This window comes from Lithobates pipiens, unplaced genomic scaffold (assembly GCF_037356315.1).
Source record: "Lithobates pipiens isolate NorthernLeopardFrog02 unplaced genomic scaffold, aLitPip1_a1.2 Scaffold_27, whole genome shotgun sequence".
NCBI lineage: Eukaryota > Metazoa > Chordata > Amphibia > Anura > Ranidae > Lithobates > Lithobates pipiens.
Window position 1 is genome coordinate 37,899,053 of NW_027507788.1, and position 13,147 is coordinate 37,912,199.

The 13,147-nt window shown below is 41.2% G+C and overlaps 1 protein-coding gene across 2 annotated transcripts in view; it reads right to left on the minus strand.

Moving 5' to 3' along the window:
- NLRX1 (NLR family member X1) overlaps positions 1–6,565 on the minus strand; it is a 74,830-nt gene extending 68,265 nt beyond the window's left edge. The window contains exon 1 of one of the 2 annotated variants that reach the window (XM_077456812.1): positions 6,421–6,565. The gene's annotated coding sequence lies outside the window, so the exon portion shown is untranslated. The remainder of the gene's footprint in view (positions 1–6,420) is intronic. The other variant, XM_077456814.1, reaches the window with a different exon arrangement.
- Positions 6,566–13,147: the final 6,582 nt, after the last annotated feature.

Below are 13,147 nucleotides of genomic sequence, written 5' to 3' on the forward strand. Positions count from 1 at the left end.
CAACGGCCAGGGTTGTCGGGAAGAGCCCCTTGTCCTCATCAACATGAGGACAAGGTGCTTTGGGAGGGGGGGGCCCGCGGCCCCTCCTTCCCGAAGGCACCCCCCATGTTGAGGGCAAGCGGCCTGGTACGGCACAGGAGGTGGGGGGCGCTCACTCGTCCCCACCCCCTTTCCTGGCCGGCCGGGTAGCGTGCTCGGATAAGGGTCTGGTATGGATCTGGGGGGACCCCCACGCCGTTTTTTCGGCATAGGGGGTTCCCCTTAGAAGCCATACCAGACCTAAGGTCCTGGTATGCTCTCTTAGGGGTAACCAATGCCATTTTTTTTTTTAATTTGGCGTGGAGTTCCCCCTTCAGAGCTCATTCTCTGATTGGCCACGGCAAAAGTCGTGTTATAAGTCGCCCCAAGCCGTGCCCAAGTCGTGTTCAAGTCGTGTCCAAGTTGCCTCCAGAAGTCGTGTTGAAAGTCGTGTCGCCCCTGTGTGAACCGACTCTTAGGCTCCATTCACACCTAAGCAGTTTGCTTTTGAGCGTTTCTGCAGTGCTTTTTACACTTTTTTACTGCGATTTTGCCATGATTTGCATTTTTGATTTTTTTTTTGGCAAATTTGTTATTGGGCAGATTTAAAAATGCAAATCGCTGAAAAATTGGAGTAAAAACGCACTACGTGATTTTCTGAAGCTTCTCCATTGAAGTCTATTGAACCAAAAAAAACGTTTTTGCATTTAAAAAGGTACCCAAGCCTTTCAAAAAATGCAGAGGTAAAAAAATGCATTGATGTGAATGTGTTTCATAGAAGCCTAAGTTAAAAATAATGTCCTGTGTTTCTGAAAACATGCATTGGTGTGAACCAAACCTAAAACACACTGACCCTAAAGTTGGGTATACACAATCAGGTTTTTTATTTTTTGTCCAACCAGAGGGTTGAACGAAAAAAAAATCTGACAGATCCCTGCATCAACACAATTGTGTATGATTAAGGGATCTTCCCAGCTGAGCTATTGTATTGTGACAGGGGGGCTTCCCCCCTCCACCAGGACACACTGATCAGGGAGTGCAGCCACTGGCTGCGAGCACTTATCAAATTCTGATATTCCAGCATGACTGTTTGACAGAAGCCTGCTGTTAGGCTGGCTTCTATTGAACAGACAGAGGTACACATGTAACACTTTCACTAACACAATCACATACACTGACACCAACTAACACATTGCCACTAAGACAGGCCATAGATGGTGTGAATTTCTTTCCTGTAACCATGGGTTGCAGGAAAGAAATTCACACAATTCTCCCACCAACACAGTCAATGCTGACAGGGAAAAACCTCCTGCCAAGCGACTGTCTTCTACCAGCGGGGGAAGCCATCCCTGCCTGGAAAAGTCACTGATTATAGCTAGCAGCCGCTTGCAATAATCACAAGCGAATCTCACAGGCTGGTTGCACCCAAGATCGATCAATTAGGTACATTCAACCTGTCCATTAAAGTGCTACTAAACCCACAATAAAATCAGTCTGTATACAGTATGCAGCATAGCATGCTTGTTATACTCACTGTGGAACTTAAGGGGTTAACCCTCTGCATTGTGTAAAAAGGCTGTTTTATCCTGTGTGCATCTTCCCTTCACTGTCTATCTGGGGAAAGCCAGCTAACACAGGCAGGGTAGCCAACCTGCACATGCTCAGTTGTGTTTTTATGCTGGAGAGCACATTTACTTGTTGATCAGAATTAGCCAGGTCATATGATAATGACATCACACATGCGGCGGGCATGTATACAGGCTGCTGAAATCTCCTCCTTCCTGAACTCTCAGTACTGGATAAACTGTGCAGTTTATGATGTAACCGTGATATACAAATCATCCAAAAAAGTATATAGTGGCAGTATTTTAATGTAAAAAGAAGATTTATAAGCTATGGGCAGTGAGGGGGGGGGGGGGGGGGGCAGATGAACTATTTTCATATTACTGGGTTGAGTAACACTTTAATGGTTTGAATCTCAGCTGAGAGGTTCGAACCATGTATGGCCTGCCTACCACTAATTGGCAGCAACACACCAATAAAACGAGATCAAGCCCCGAACAACTTTATTTACTTTTTTTTAACAGACCTCTCCTCTAGGAGAAGGAATATATTCAATGTATCTCTTCCCATTCACAGAGGAGAAACAAGGTGGGTCATCACGCAGTCGTTCTCGATCTCAGTAATGGGAGTGTGCAATCGGGTGCGCTTCCAGCACAAACACAGGAGCGTATCTATGCGGTGCCCAGGAATAAAGCCCCCTTTCTGGAGACCACATTGACTTATAATCAGTGGTGTATTTAGGTTTTGTGCTGCCCTAGGCCTGATTAAACTTGCGCAGCCCCTAATTGAAATATGACCCACCCCTTTCTGTCAATGTCATGCCCCTTCCTGTTTAAGATCCACCCATTCATCTGTAAACCACACCCCTTGCTCTTTAGGCTCCACCTTTTCCTCTCTGTACATTTAAAGTGGGTACTAAGTGCAGCCTCATCAGTGCTCATCAATGCAGCCTCATCAGTGCTCATCAATGCAGCCGGATTAGTGCCCATCAATTCAGCCTTATCAGTGCTCATCAATGCAGCCTCATCAGTGCTCATCAATGCAGCCTCATCAGTGCTCATCAATGCAGCCTCATCAGTGCTCATCAATGCAGCCTGATTAGTGCCCATCAATGCAGCCTCATCAGTGCCCATCAATGCAGCCTCATCAGTGCCCATCAATGCAACTTCACCAGTGACCATTAGTGCCCATCAATTCAGCCTCATCAGTGCTCATCAATGCAGCCTCATCAGTGCTCATCAATGCAGCCTCATCAGTGCTCATCAATGCAGCCTCATCAGTGCTCATCAATGCAGCCTCATCAGTGCTCATCAATGCAGCCTGATTAGTGCCCATCAATGCAGCCTCATCAGTGCTCATCAATGCAGCCAGATTAGTGCCCATCAATGCAGCCTCATCAGTGCTCATCAATGCAGCCTCATCAGTGCTCATCAATGCAGCCTCATCAGTGCTCATCAATGCAGCCTGATTAGTGCCCATCAATTCAGCCTCATCAGTGCTCATCAATGCAGCCTGATTAGTGCCCATCAATTCAGCCTCATCAGTGCTCATCAATGCAGCCGGATTAGTGCCCATCAATGCAGCCTCATCAGTGCTCATCAATGCAGCCTCATCAGTGCCCATCAATTCAGCCTCATCAGTGCTCATCAATGCAGCCTCATCAGTGCTCATCAATGCAGCCTCATCAGTGCTCATCAATGCAGCCTCATCAGTGCCCATCAATGCAGCCTCATCAGTGCCCATCAATGCAGCCTCATCAGTGCCCATCAATGCAACTTCACCAGTGACCATCAGCGCAGTCTCATCAGTACCAAATAAGGGTCTCCAATTGCATTCTAATCATACTAAATTATGTGAGCAGACTGCAGTTCCTCTTTAAGCACCTATTCACATCAGGCCGACTTAGCATAGCCAATTTGTCGGCTATTGCTGCCAATGGCACCGTTCGAATTGGTGTGTAACACCAACTTTTAGCGACGCCCCACCAATTCCCAAAAGTAGTTCTTGTACTACTTTTGGCGACTTTGTTGTGCGATTTGTATAGACATCTGTGCATGAACACATCTGTCAAATCGCCCCCACCCCAAAGTCAGACTGCATTGGCAGTTTGAAATCGTGCGAGTTCAGCATCAATTTCTAACCCGCATTAGTGTGAAGCTAGGCTAAATGTAGTCCGCAGGACGGGTAATAATATCCACACTGATCTATGATCCGAAATTACACTTTTCTTCAGAAGGCACCATTAGCCATACAGGTAGCTATGAAAGGTTACCACATATAAAGCAGGCACCAGGTGTTAAATGCCATCGATTCCAGAAGCACCAGCCTGCAAATATTGAGCAAAGAGTTAACCATATATGTAAGCAGCAGTGTACATGTGTCCATTGATGCAGAGAAGAGGAGCACAGTCCTCCCCTGGCACCAAGGACACAGAGGGTTAATTATCAGAGAGTCCTTCCTATTTCCAATAACAGGGAGAAGTGAAAGCTGGAGCACAGATAAGCAGCAATCCAAGTGGAACTAGCAGTGGGTATCTGTCAAAACTGGGTACACCCCCCCCCCCCCCCAAAAAATAAAAACAGCAGTATGTGGAAATGTGATGGGGAGGGAAGAAGAAGTCGTGTGGAACTTCCCCTTTTTAGATAAAGCTGCTTTAAGCATCCTGTACACAAGAAATGTCTGTTTTCTACTTCTAAAAGGAATGCTGACCCTGCAGGTTTCTTCATGAAGCTCCACGCACACTGAAGCTCATAAACTGACGTTTTCGGGAGTTTGGGTGTTGTGTTTTTTTTTTTTTTAATAGCCCATAAACTCCCCTCTATGTTATCCTATGTGTCCATGCACACATGGACGTTTTTTGGATGGTTTATCAGCAGTGGAGTTTATGGGCCGTTGTCTGAATGCCCTAAAATCATGTTTAAGAGCGTTTTTTCTAACCACAAAAAAATGCTGAAAAACGTTGATAAAATGCAGCTCACCAGCATGTAATATTTTTGATCCATTGGCAAAAAAAAAAAAAAAAAAAAAAACGCAAAAAAAAAATTGTGACACGAAAAAAAGCCAATAAACGGTATTACAAAAATTTAAAATAAAGTTGAAAGCCGTTTTTATAAGGTTATTTTAACACCCAGTGTGCGTTTAGCCTTAGAACACTGCAAGTGCATCAGCTGATTAATCATGGAAAAGCCACTCCCAATCAGATTCACTCTGATCTAATCAGCTGTTGATCAGTGTTGCCAAACATCAGTAATTTTACTGGCAGCCAGTAAAAAACAGGAAATTTTCTCCTGCCAGTAAAAGGAAAAGGTTGCCAATAAAAAATATGGCTGTGCCGCTCGGCTCGGTCTTAGTGTGTGCCTGATCTAATCACATTTCTTACCCTCCTGAGTCTTGTCCCTGAGCTACTTACTTACTATATTGAAACTAAAATAAGAAATATTTTTTGCCTTAATATCTACCTTAAAGAGGGATTCCACCAAAAAAATAAAATATTAAAAGCCAGCAGCTATAAATACTACAGCTGCTGACTTTTAATAAATGGACACTCACCTGTCCCGGGTTCCAGCGATGCCGGCAGCCGAGGCCGATCGATCGCTCAGCTCTCGGCTGTAGTCACCATTCTAGGTGAGGGAATCAGGAAGTGAAGCGAATCGGCTTCACTTCCCGGTTCCCTACTGCGCATGCGCGAGCCGCGCCGCGCAATAGGAAATCTCCGCGCTGTCACTGGGACCCGTGTGTGTCCCAGCAGACAGCGCGGCAGGGCAGGAAATGGCGTAGACTCCCACGGAAGTCTATGCCCGGAAGTGGGTGAAAATACCTGTCTTTGACAGGTATCTCCACCCCCCTCCCCCCTGAAAGGTGTCAATTGTGACACCGGAGGGGGGGGGGAGGGATCCGATCAGCGGAGGTTCCACTTTAGGGTGGAATCCCGCTTTAATCATGGAAAAGCCACTCCCAATCATATTCACTCTGATCTAATCAGCTGTTGATCAGTGTTGCCAAACATCAGTAATTTTACTGGCAGCCAGTAAAAAACAGGAAATTTTCTCCTACCAGTAAAAGGAAAAGGTTGCCAATAAAAAATATGGCTGTGCCGCTCGGCTCGGTCTTAGTGTGTGCCTGATCTAATCTAATTTCTTACCCTCCCTGAGCTACTTACTTACTATATTAAAAATAAAATAAGAAATATTTTTTGCCTTAATATCTACCTTAAGTCATTTTGCTAACTGCATATTGTACTTTTTTGTAGCCCAAATACTGATTTTTTTCTCTTAAAACCGTAATTTTTTAACTTTTGAAAATGCCAGTAAAAAAACTTGGCTGTGCCAGTAAATTGTGGGTGTGGTGTCAGTAAATTTCAATCTGGTAGGCTGGGAACACTGCTGTTGATCGGAGAGGAATCCGATAGGAATCTGCAGCAAAGTTTATTAAGATCTTTACAATGTTCATCGATCGCTCGGAGGGGACATCCCAACAGAGAAGACCAGACGGTCCATACAGAATAGGGATCTCTGATAGGGATTCTAAGGAACTGACAGTGGATGATACAGCTGAGGAATGTTTTATATCTGCTGATCAATCTGCACCCCTCCCCCGGTCTAAAATCTAATAACTGCAAGCTCTTTAGTAGCCAGCAGAAGACAAACTATACAATCCGCCCCTCCCCCTCTATATCATATAATGTGTGTTATTAACACTGCACAGGAATTAGGAAACATGCAAACTTGTGCACAGCACTGTCTCCAGCCACCTCCTGTACACTGCTCTGTGGATGAACTGTACACTACAAATCAGTGTGCCCTATACCATGACTTATCGATCACTTCTAATCATCATCACCTCGACCTCCGAGACTCTGCCCGCTCCTCAGCACACTCCGCGCCCGCCCGCACCGCTCATCTGTACACGGGGACTTCCTATGTGGACAATCTTGTGGTTCTCTGCCAGGATGGCGAGCAGAAATGACGCGGCAGGGCACAGATTCAGAATAGGAGGAGCTGGGCAGGGAGACAGGAATAGAGTCAGGGCGGAGGATGGAATCAGTACAGGGCGTTGTATACAATGTACCAGATAGGGAGAGACAGATACATTTCACTGTAATCACCTTGACACGTATACATTGAGTGATTTCTGTATTGTTGTGATGTCTGTATTCACTTGTTTACTTTTGACCTTTTATTGTTTTCCATGTGTTTACATTTCTTTTACTTTAGTTTACAACACATTTGTTTACTTTTATTATTTTCCATGTGTTTACATTTATTCTTACATTATTTTCCACGTGTTTACTTCTATTTTACTTTATTTTAAAACGCATTTGTTTACTTTAATTAACCACTTGCCTACTATTAATTTTTAGCTTTCGGTGCTCTCACACTTTGAATGACAATTACTCAGTCGTGTAATATAATACACAAATAATTTTTTTGTCTTTTTTTTATACAAATAGAGCTTTCTTTTTGGTGGTATTTGATCACCTCTGTGTTTTTTATTTTTTGCGCTATAAATGAAAAAAAATAACGAAATTTTTTGGGAAAAACGCATTTTCTTTGTTTTTGTGATAAAATTTAGCAAATTATTAATTTTTCTTCATACATTTTGGCCACAATTTAAACTGCTGCATATCTTTGGTTTCTCTCACATGGCATATGTATACCACAAATGATGCCCCAAAATAAATTCTGCTACTCCTCCTGAGTATTACGATACCACGTGTGAGATTTTTTTCACAGCCTGGCCACATAGAGAGGCCCAACATGCAGGGAGCGCCGTCACGTGTTCTAGGAGCATAAATTACACATCTAACTTGTGGACTATCTATTACACTTTTGAAATCCCTGGAGCACCAGGACAATGACACGTGACACTGATGTGGCACTGATGACAGATGGCACTGATATGTGGCACGTGACACACTGATGTGGCACTGATGACAGATGGCACTAACACGTGGCACTGATGACACGTGACACTGATGTGGCACTGATGACAGATGGCACTAATACGTGGCACTGATGACACTGATGTGGCACTGATGACAGATGGCACTAATACGCGGCACTGATGACAGATGACACTAATACGTGGCACTGATGACAGATGGCACTAATATGTTGCACTAATGACACATGACACTGATGTGGCACTGATGACAGATGGCACTAATACATGACACTATTGACAGATAGCACTAATACGTGACACTGATGACAGATGGCACTGATACATGGCACTGATGACACGTGACACTGATAACAGATGGCACATGACACTGACAGATGGCACTGGGGGCAGATGGCACTGGGGGCAGATGGCACTGATAGGTGGCACTGGGGACAGATGGCACTGACAGGTGGCACTGGGGACTGATAGGTGGCACTGGGGACAGATGGCACTGTGGGCATGTGTGTGTTTGTGTTCACACACTCATGGCTCGCATTGCAGCCAGAGGTCGTTGTCCCTCCTCACATGTGGTCTCTGTGTGAGAAGGGAGAGTCGGCAATGAGAGATGATCTCATATGTTTACATATGAGATCATCTCTCATTGGACACTCTGATTGAGTGCTAAATGGGCACTGTGATTGGCCATTTAGCACGATCTGTGAGTAGCTGTGTCCAAGGGACATGGCCAACACAGAACTTCCCCCCATGCGCACCTGAGGAGGTGCGCAGGGGGGATGTAAACAGGAGGATGTCAAGGGACGCCATCCTGGCAATTGTAGCCGCCTTTCGTCTAGAGTGCAGGCACAAGGTGATTATTTCTCATGTGTTTACATTTATTCTTACATTATTTTGCATGTGTTTACTTCTATTTTACTTTATTTTAGAACACATTTGTTTACTTTTGTTATTTTCCATGTTTACCTTTATTCTTACATTATTTTCCATGTGTTTACTTCTATTTTACTTTATTTTAGAACACATTTGTTTACTTTTGTTATTTTCCATGTTTACCTTTATTCTTACATTATTTTCCATGTGTTTACTTCTATTTTACTTTATTTTAGAACACATTTGTTTACTTTTGTTATTTTCCATGTTTACCTTTATTCTTACATTATTTTCCATGTGTTTACTTCTATTTTACTTTATTTTAGAACACATTTGTTTACTTTTGTTATTTTCCATGTTTACCTTTATTCTTACATTATTTTCCATGTGTTTACTTCATTTTAGAACACATTTGTTTACTTTTGTTATTTTCCATGTTTACCTTTATTCTTACATTATTTTCCATGTGTTTACTTCTATTTTACTTTATTTTAGAACACATTTGTTTACTTTTGTTATTTTCCATGTTTACCTTTATTCTTACATTATTTTCCATGTGTTTACTTCTATTTTACTTTATTTTAGAACACATTTGTTTACTTTTGTTATTTTCCATGTTTACCTTTATTCTTACATTATTTTCCATGTGTTTACTTCTATTTTACTTTATTTTAGAACACATTTGTTTACTTTTGTTATTTTCCATGTTTACCTTTATTCTTACATTATTTTCCATGTGTTTACTTCATTTTAGAACACATTTGTTTACTTTTGTTATTTTCCATGTTTACCTTTATTCTTACATTATTTTCCATGTGTTTACTTCTATTTTACTTTATTTTAGAACACATTTGTTTACTTTTGTTATTTTCCATGTTTACCTTTATTCTTACATTATTTTCCATGTGTTTACTTCTATTTTACTTTATTTTAGAACACATTTGTTTACTTTTGTTATTTTCCATGTGTTTACATTTATTTTATTTTATTTTAGAACACATTTGTTTACTTTTATTATTTTCCAAGTTTACATTTATTCTTACATTATTTTCCATGTCTTTGCATTTATTTTACTTTTTTTTTTATAACCCATTTGCTTACTTTTATCCTTAGAAGGTGCCAGTGTCAGCATACAGTGTCTCAGCGGGGAAATTCCTCCATCCACCTTGTTTGTGGCTGGCTAAATGAAAGAAAATTGTATGGCCAGCTTTTCTTTTTTAAGTTTGTTTACATGTAACCATCTGTTATGTGTTTATTTTTACATTTATGTTTTTATGTAACTTTACAAGTTAAAATCAGTTATTTTTTTTTATTTTTTTGCTATAAAATGACTTAGAATCCCCAAACATTAAATATATATTTTTTCAGACACACTATTATTATTATTATTATTATTATTATAATACAGGTTTTATATAGCACCAACAGTTTGCACAGAGCTTTACAACATGAGGGCAGACATTACAGCTACATTATAATTTGGTACAAGAGGAATCAGAGGGCCTAGAGAATAAAATGGGTGTCGTTACCATACTTTATGTCACACCGTATTTGCGCAGCCATCTTAGAAACACAATTTTTTTGGAAATTTTTTTTTCTGAATTAAAAAATAAGAAAGCAGTAAAGTAAGCCCAATTTTTTTTTATATTGTGAAAGATAATGTTACCGAGAAAATTGATACCCAACATGTTACGCTTCAAAATTGCACCCGCTCGTGGAATGGCAGCAAACTTTGCCCTTAAAAATCTCCATAGGCGACATTTAAAAAATTCTACCAGTTACCAATTTTGAGTTACAGAGGACTTCTTTTGCTAGAATTATTGATCTCACTCTAACGATCGCGGCGATATCTTACAAGTGTGGCTTGAACACTGTTTACATATGCAGGCGTGACTTACGTATGCGTTTGCTTCTGCGCACGAGGCAGGGCGCTTTAAAAAAAAAAAAAATATATATATATATATATATATATATATATATATATATATATATAATTTATTTTCATTTTTATTTTTACACTGTCCCTTTGAAAAAAAAAATGGATCACTTTTATTCCTATTACAAGGAATGTAAGCATCCCCAGTCTATTGGCCTACTGACACCAATCTCTGCTCTGCTGACACTGTCCACTGCCTTGCAGATATATACACATGTGTATTTGTGTTTTGGGGTGCACACCCTAATGAATGTGTTTGGTGCACACCAATGTCTTAACCACTTGACCCGCGAAAGATTTACCCCCTCTTCATGAACAGGCCATTTTTTTCTATATGGCACTGCACTACTTTACCTGGCAATTGCAAGGTCATGGTCATGTTCATAAATAAAACATGTAATTTTGGTGGTATTTGATCAACACTGCTTTTTTTTTTTTGCGCTATAAACACAAAAAAAAAAACGGAACATTTTTCAAAAAATTTTTTTTTTTTTTACTTTCTGCTATAAAACACATCCAATAAAAAAAAATGTCAAAAAATCGAATTTCTTCAAAAATTTAGGCCAATATGTATTCTGCTATATAGTTTAGGTAAAAAAAAAATCTCAATAAGCGTATATTGATTGGTCTGCGCAAAAGTTATAGCGTCTACAAATTATGGTATATATACTGGAATTTTTATATATTTATTTATTTTTTATACTAGCAATGGTGGCGACCAGCGACTTATAGCGAGACTGCTATATTGTCGCAGACACACTGACACTTTGTGGCAACCAGTGACACTAAGGGCTGGTTCACACTGGTGCAATGTCTGAGATTGGATGTGATTCGCACGGCACCGCAGTGCAAATCACATGTGATCTCTGTGTGATGCGAGATAGTTATGGCTGAATTCGCATTGCATTATGACCATATTCGCACAGGACCCTTCAGAATTGGATTGCATAGCTGTTCACACCCATGCGATCTGATTTCTGTCCGAAGTTGCCGTTTGCACTGCGATATACGAAGTGATTTGGGGGTGTCATTAAGTTTAATTTACACTCCCAGCAGTTCGCGTAAGGCAGCGTGAACTGCCGCCGGGAGACATGCGATGCGGGAATACATTGTGGATTCACAGGGTTCTTGCATCGCAGCAGTGTGAACCAGCCCTAATACAGGGATTAGTGCTAACAATATGAACTGTCACTGTTCCTCCTTCCTGGTATATAACAATTGTCAGCTTTAAACAATCAAACCCTGATTCCTGGCAGATCGAGTGACACAAAGAATTGCATGACAGGGGAAATCACATTATATTCAATGGTGTCTGTTCATATCAATGCAACTCAGCACAGTGTGATTTTGGAAAAGGTTCCTGTGCTACTTGTGAAATATAGCCCTGGTTTGCACTGCTGCGACTTCTCATGCGACTTGCAAAAACATTAATTTTAAGGGGTGCAGTCTGAATTAAAGTATTTGTAAACCCTCATTTGTAACCCTTCAGTTTAAAATAGAAATGAAAAGAAAAACATTTGTGTATAGATATAAAAAATATATATAAATACAGTGTCTATGTTTAAGCCCTGATTAAACCTTCGTTTACTCTAATCAGCCATAATGAACTCATTCCTCTCCCTTCAACTAAAATGTTCCTGCTGATTTGTTTGTACGTTTTTTATTTTATTAAAGTGGTGGGCCAGCGAAAAAAAAAAAAAAAATGTAAAAGTCAGCAGCTACAAACACTGTAGCTACTGACTTTTAATAAGCACTTACCTTTCTAGGGTGCCCGCGATGTCGGCCGACCCGTCACTCGGCTTTCGGGTCCCGGCGCAGCCATTCAAACTAAGGGAGACAGGCAGCGGAGCCTTGTGGCTTCGCTGTCCATTTCCTAATGCGCATGTACGAGTCGCGCAGCGCTTTGTGAATGGGGCGCGCTGTGTTGTGGGACACACACAGTTCCCAGAACACACAGCGCGCCATTCCCCAGAAGACAACGCGAGGAGGAGAAGACCGAAGATCACCGCGGAATAGGAAGAGGCAGATTAGGACGATCTGCCTAGCAACAGACATTTCTGGTAAGTAAAAACATTTTTTATTATTTTTTTATTTTTTTGCAGCCTTTTTAATGCATTTTTTTTTGGGATGGACCTCCCCTTTAACTATTGATATTTCAACTTTTGGAACACTGCAAAAAAAAAAAAAACGCTTTATTACATTTATAAATAATTTTGCATTACCAGAAACATAATTTTGTGTCATTTTAAAGAGGACAAGTTACAGAATAACTACAGAATTTGCGCTTTTTATGAACAGTAAAACTATTTATTTAAAAAAAAAAGCATTGCTCAAACAAAGAAAAAGTGCACTTTGTTTATTTTTGTTGCATCTTAGGCCTCATGCCCACGGATGTTTTTACAACCGCTTTTTTGAAGGTTTTTTTTGTAGCTTAAAATGTTAGCCTCTGGCGTCATGCCCACCATGGCATTTTTGAGCTGTAAGTGGCACAGGCGTTTTTAACCACCTTGTGCCTACGCTATAAACGAAAGACGTCTACAGCACAGCGCTCAATTGCCAGGAGGGCATCCCTGGACGTCCTCCTGTTTACATCCTCCCTGAGCGCCGGCACAGGCATGCATCGGGGGGAAAATCTGTGTTGGCCATGTCCCTTGGACACAGCCAATCACAGATCGTGCTAAATGGACAATCACAGTGGCCATTTAGCACTCTGAGGTCATCTCTCATTGCCGGCTCTCCCTCCTCACACAGAGATCGCGTGTGAGGAGGGAGAGCGACCTCTGGCTGCAGTGTAAGTGTGTGAACACAAACACAGTGCATACACACACAAACACACATGCTCCACAGTACCTACCAGTG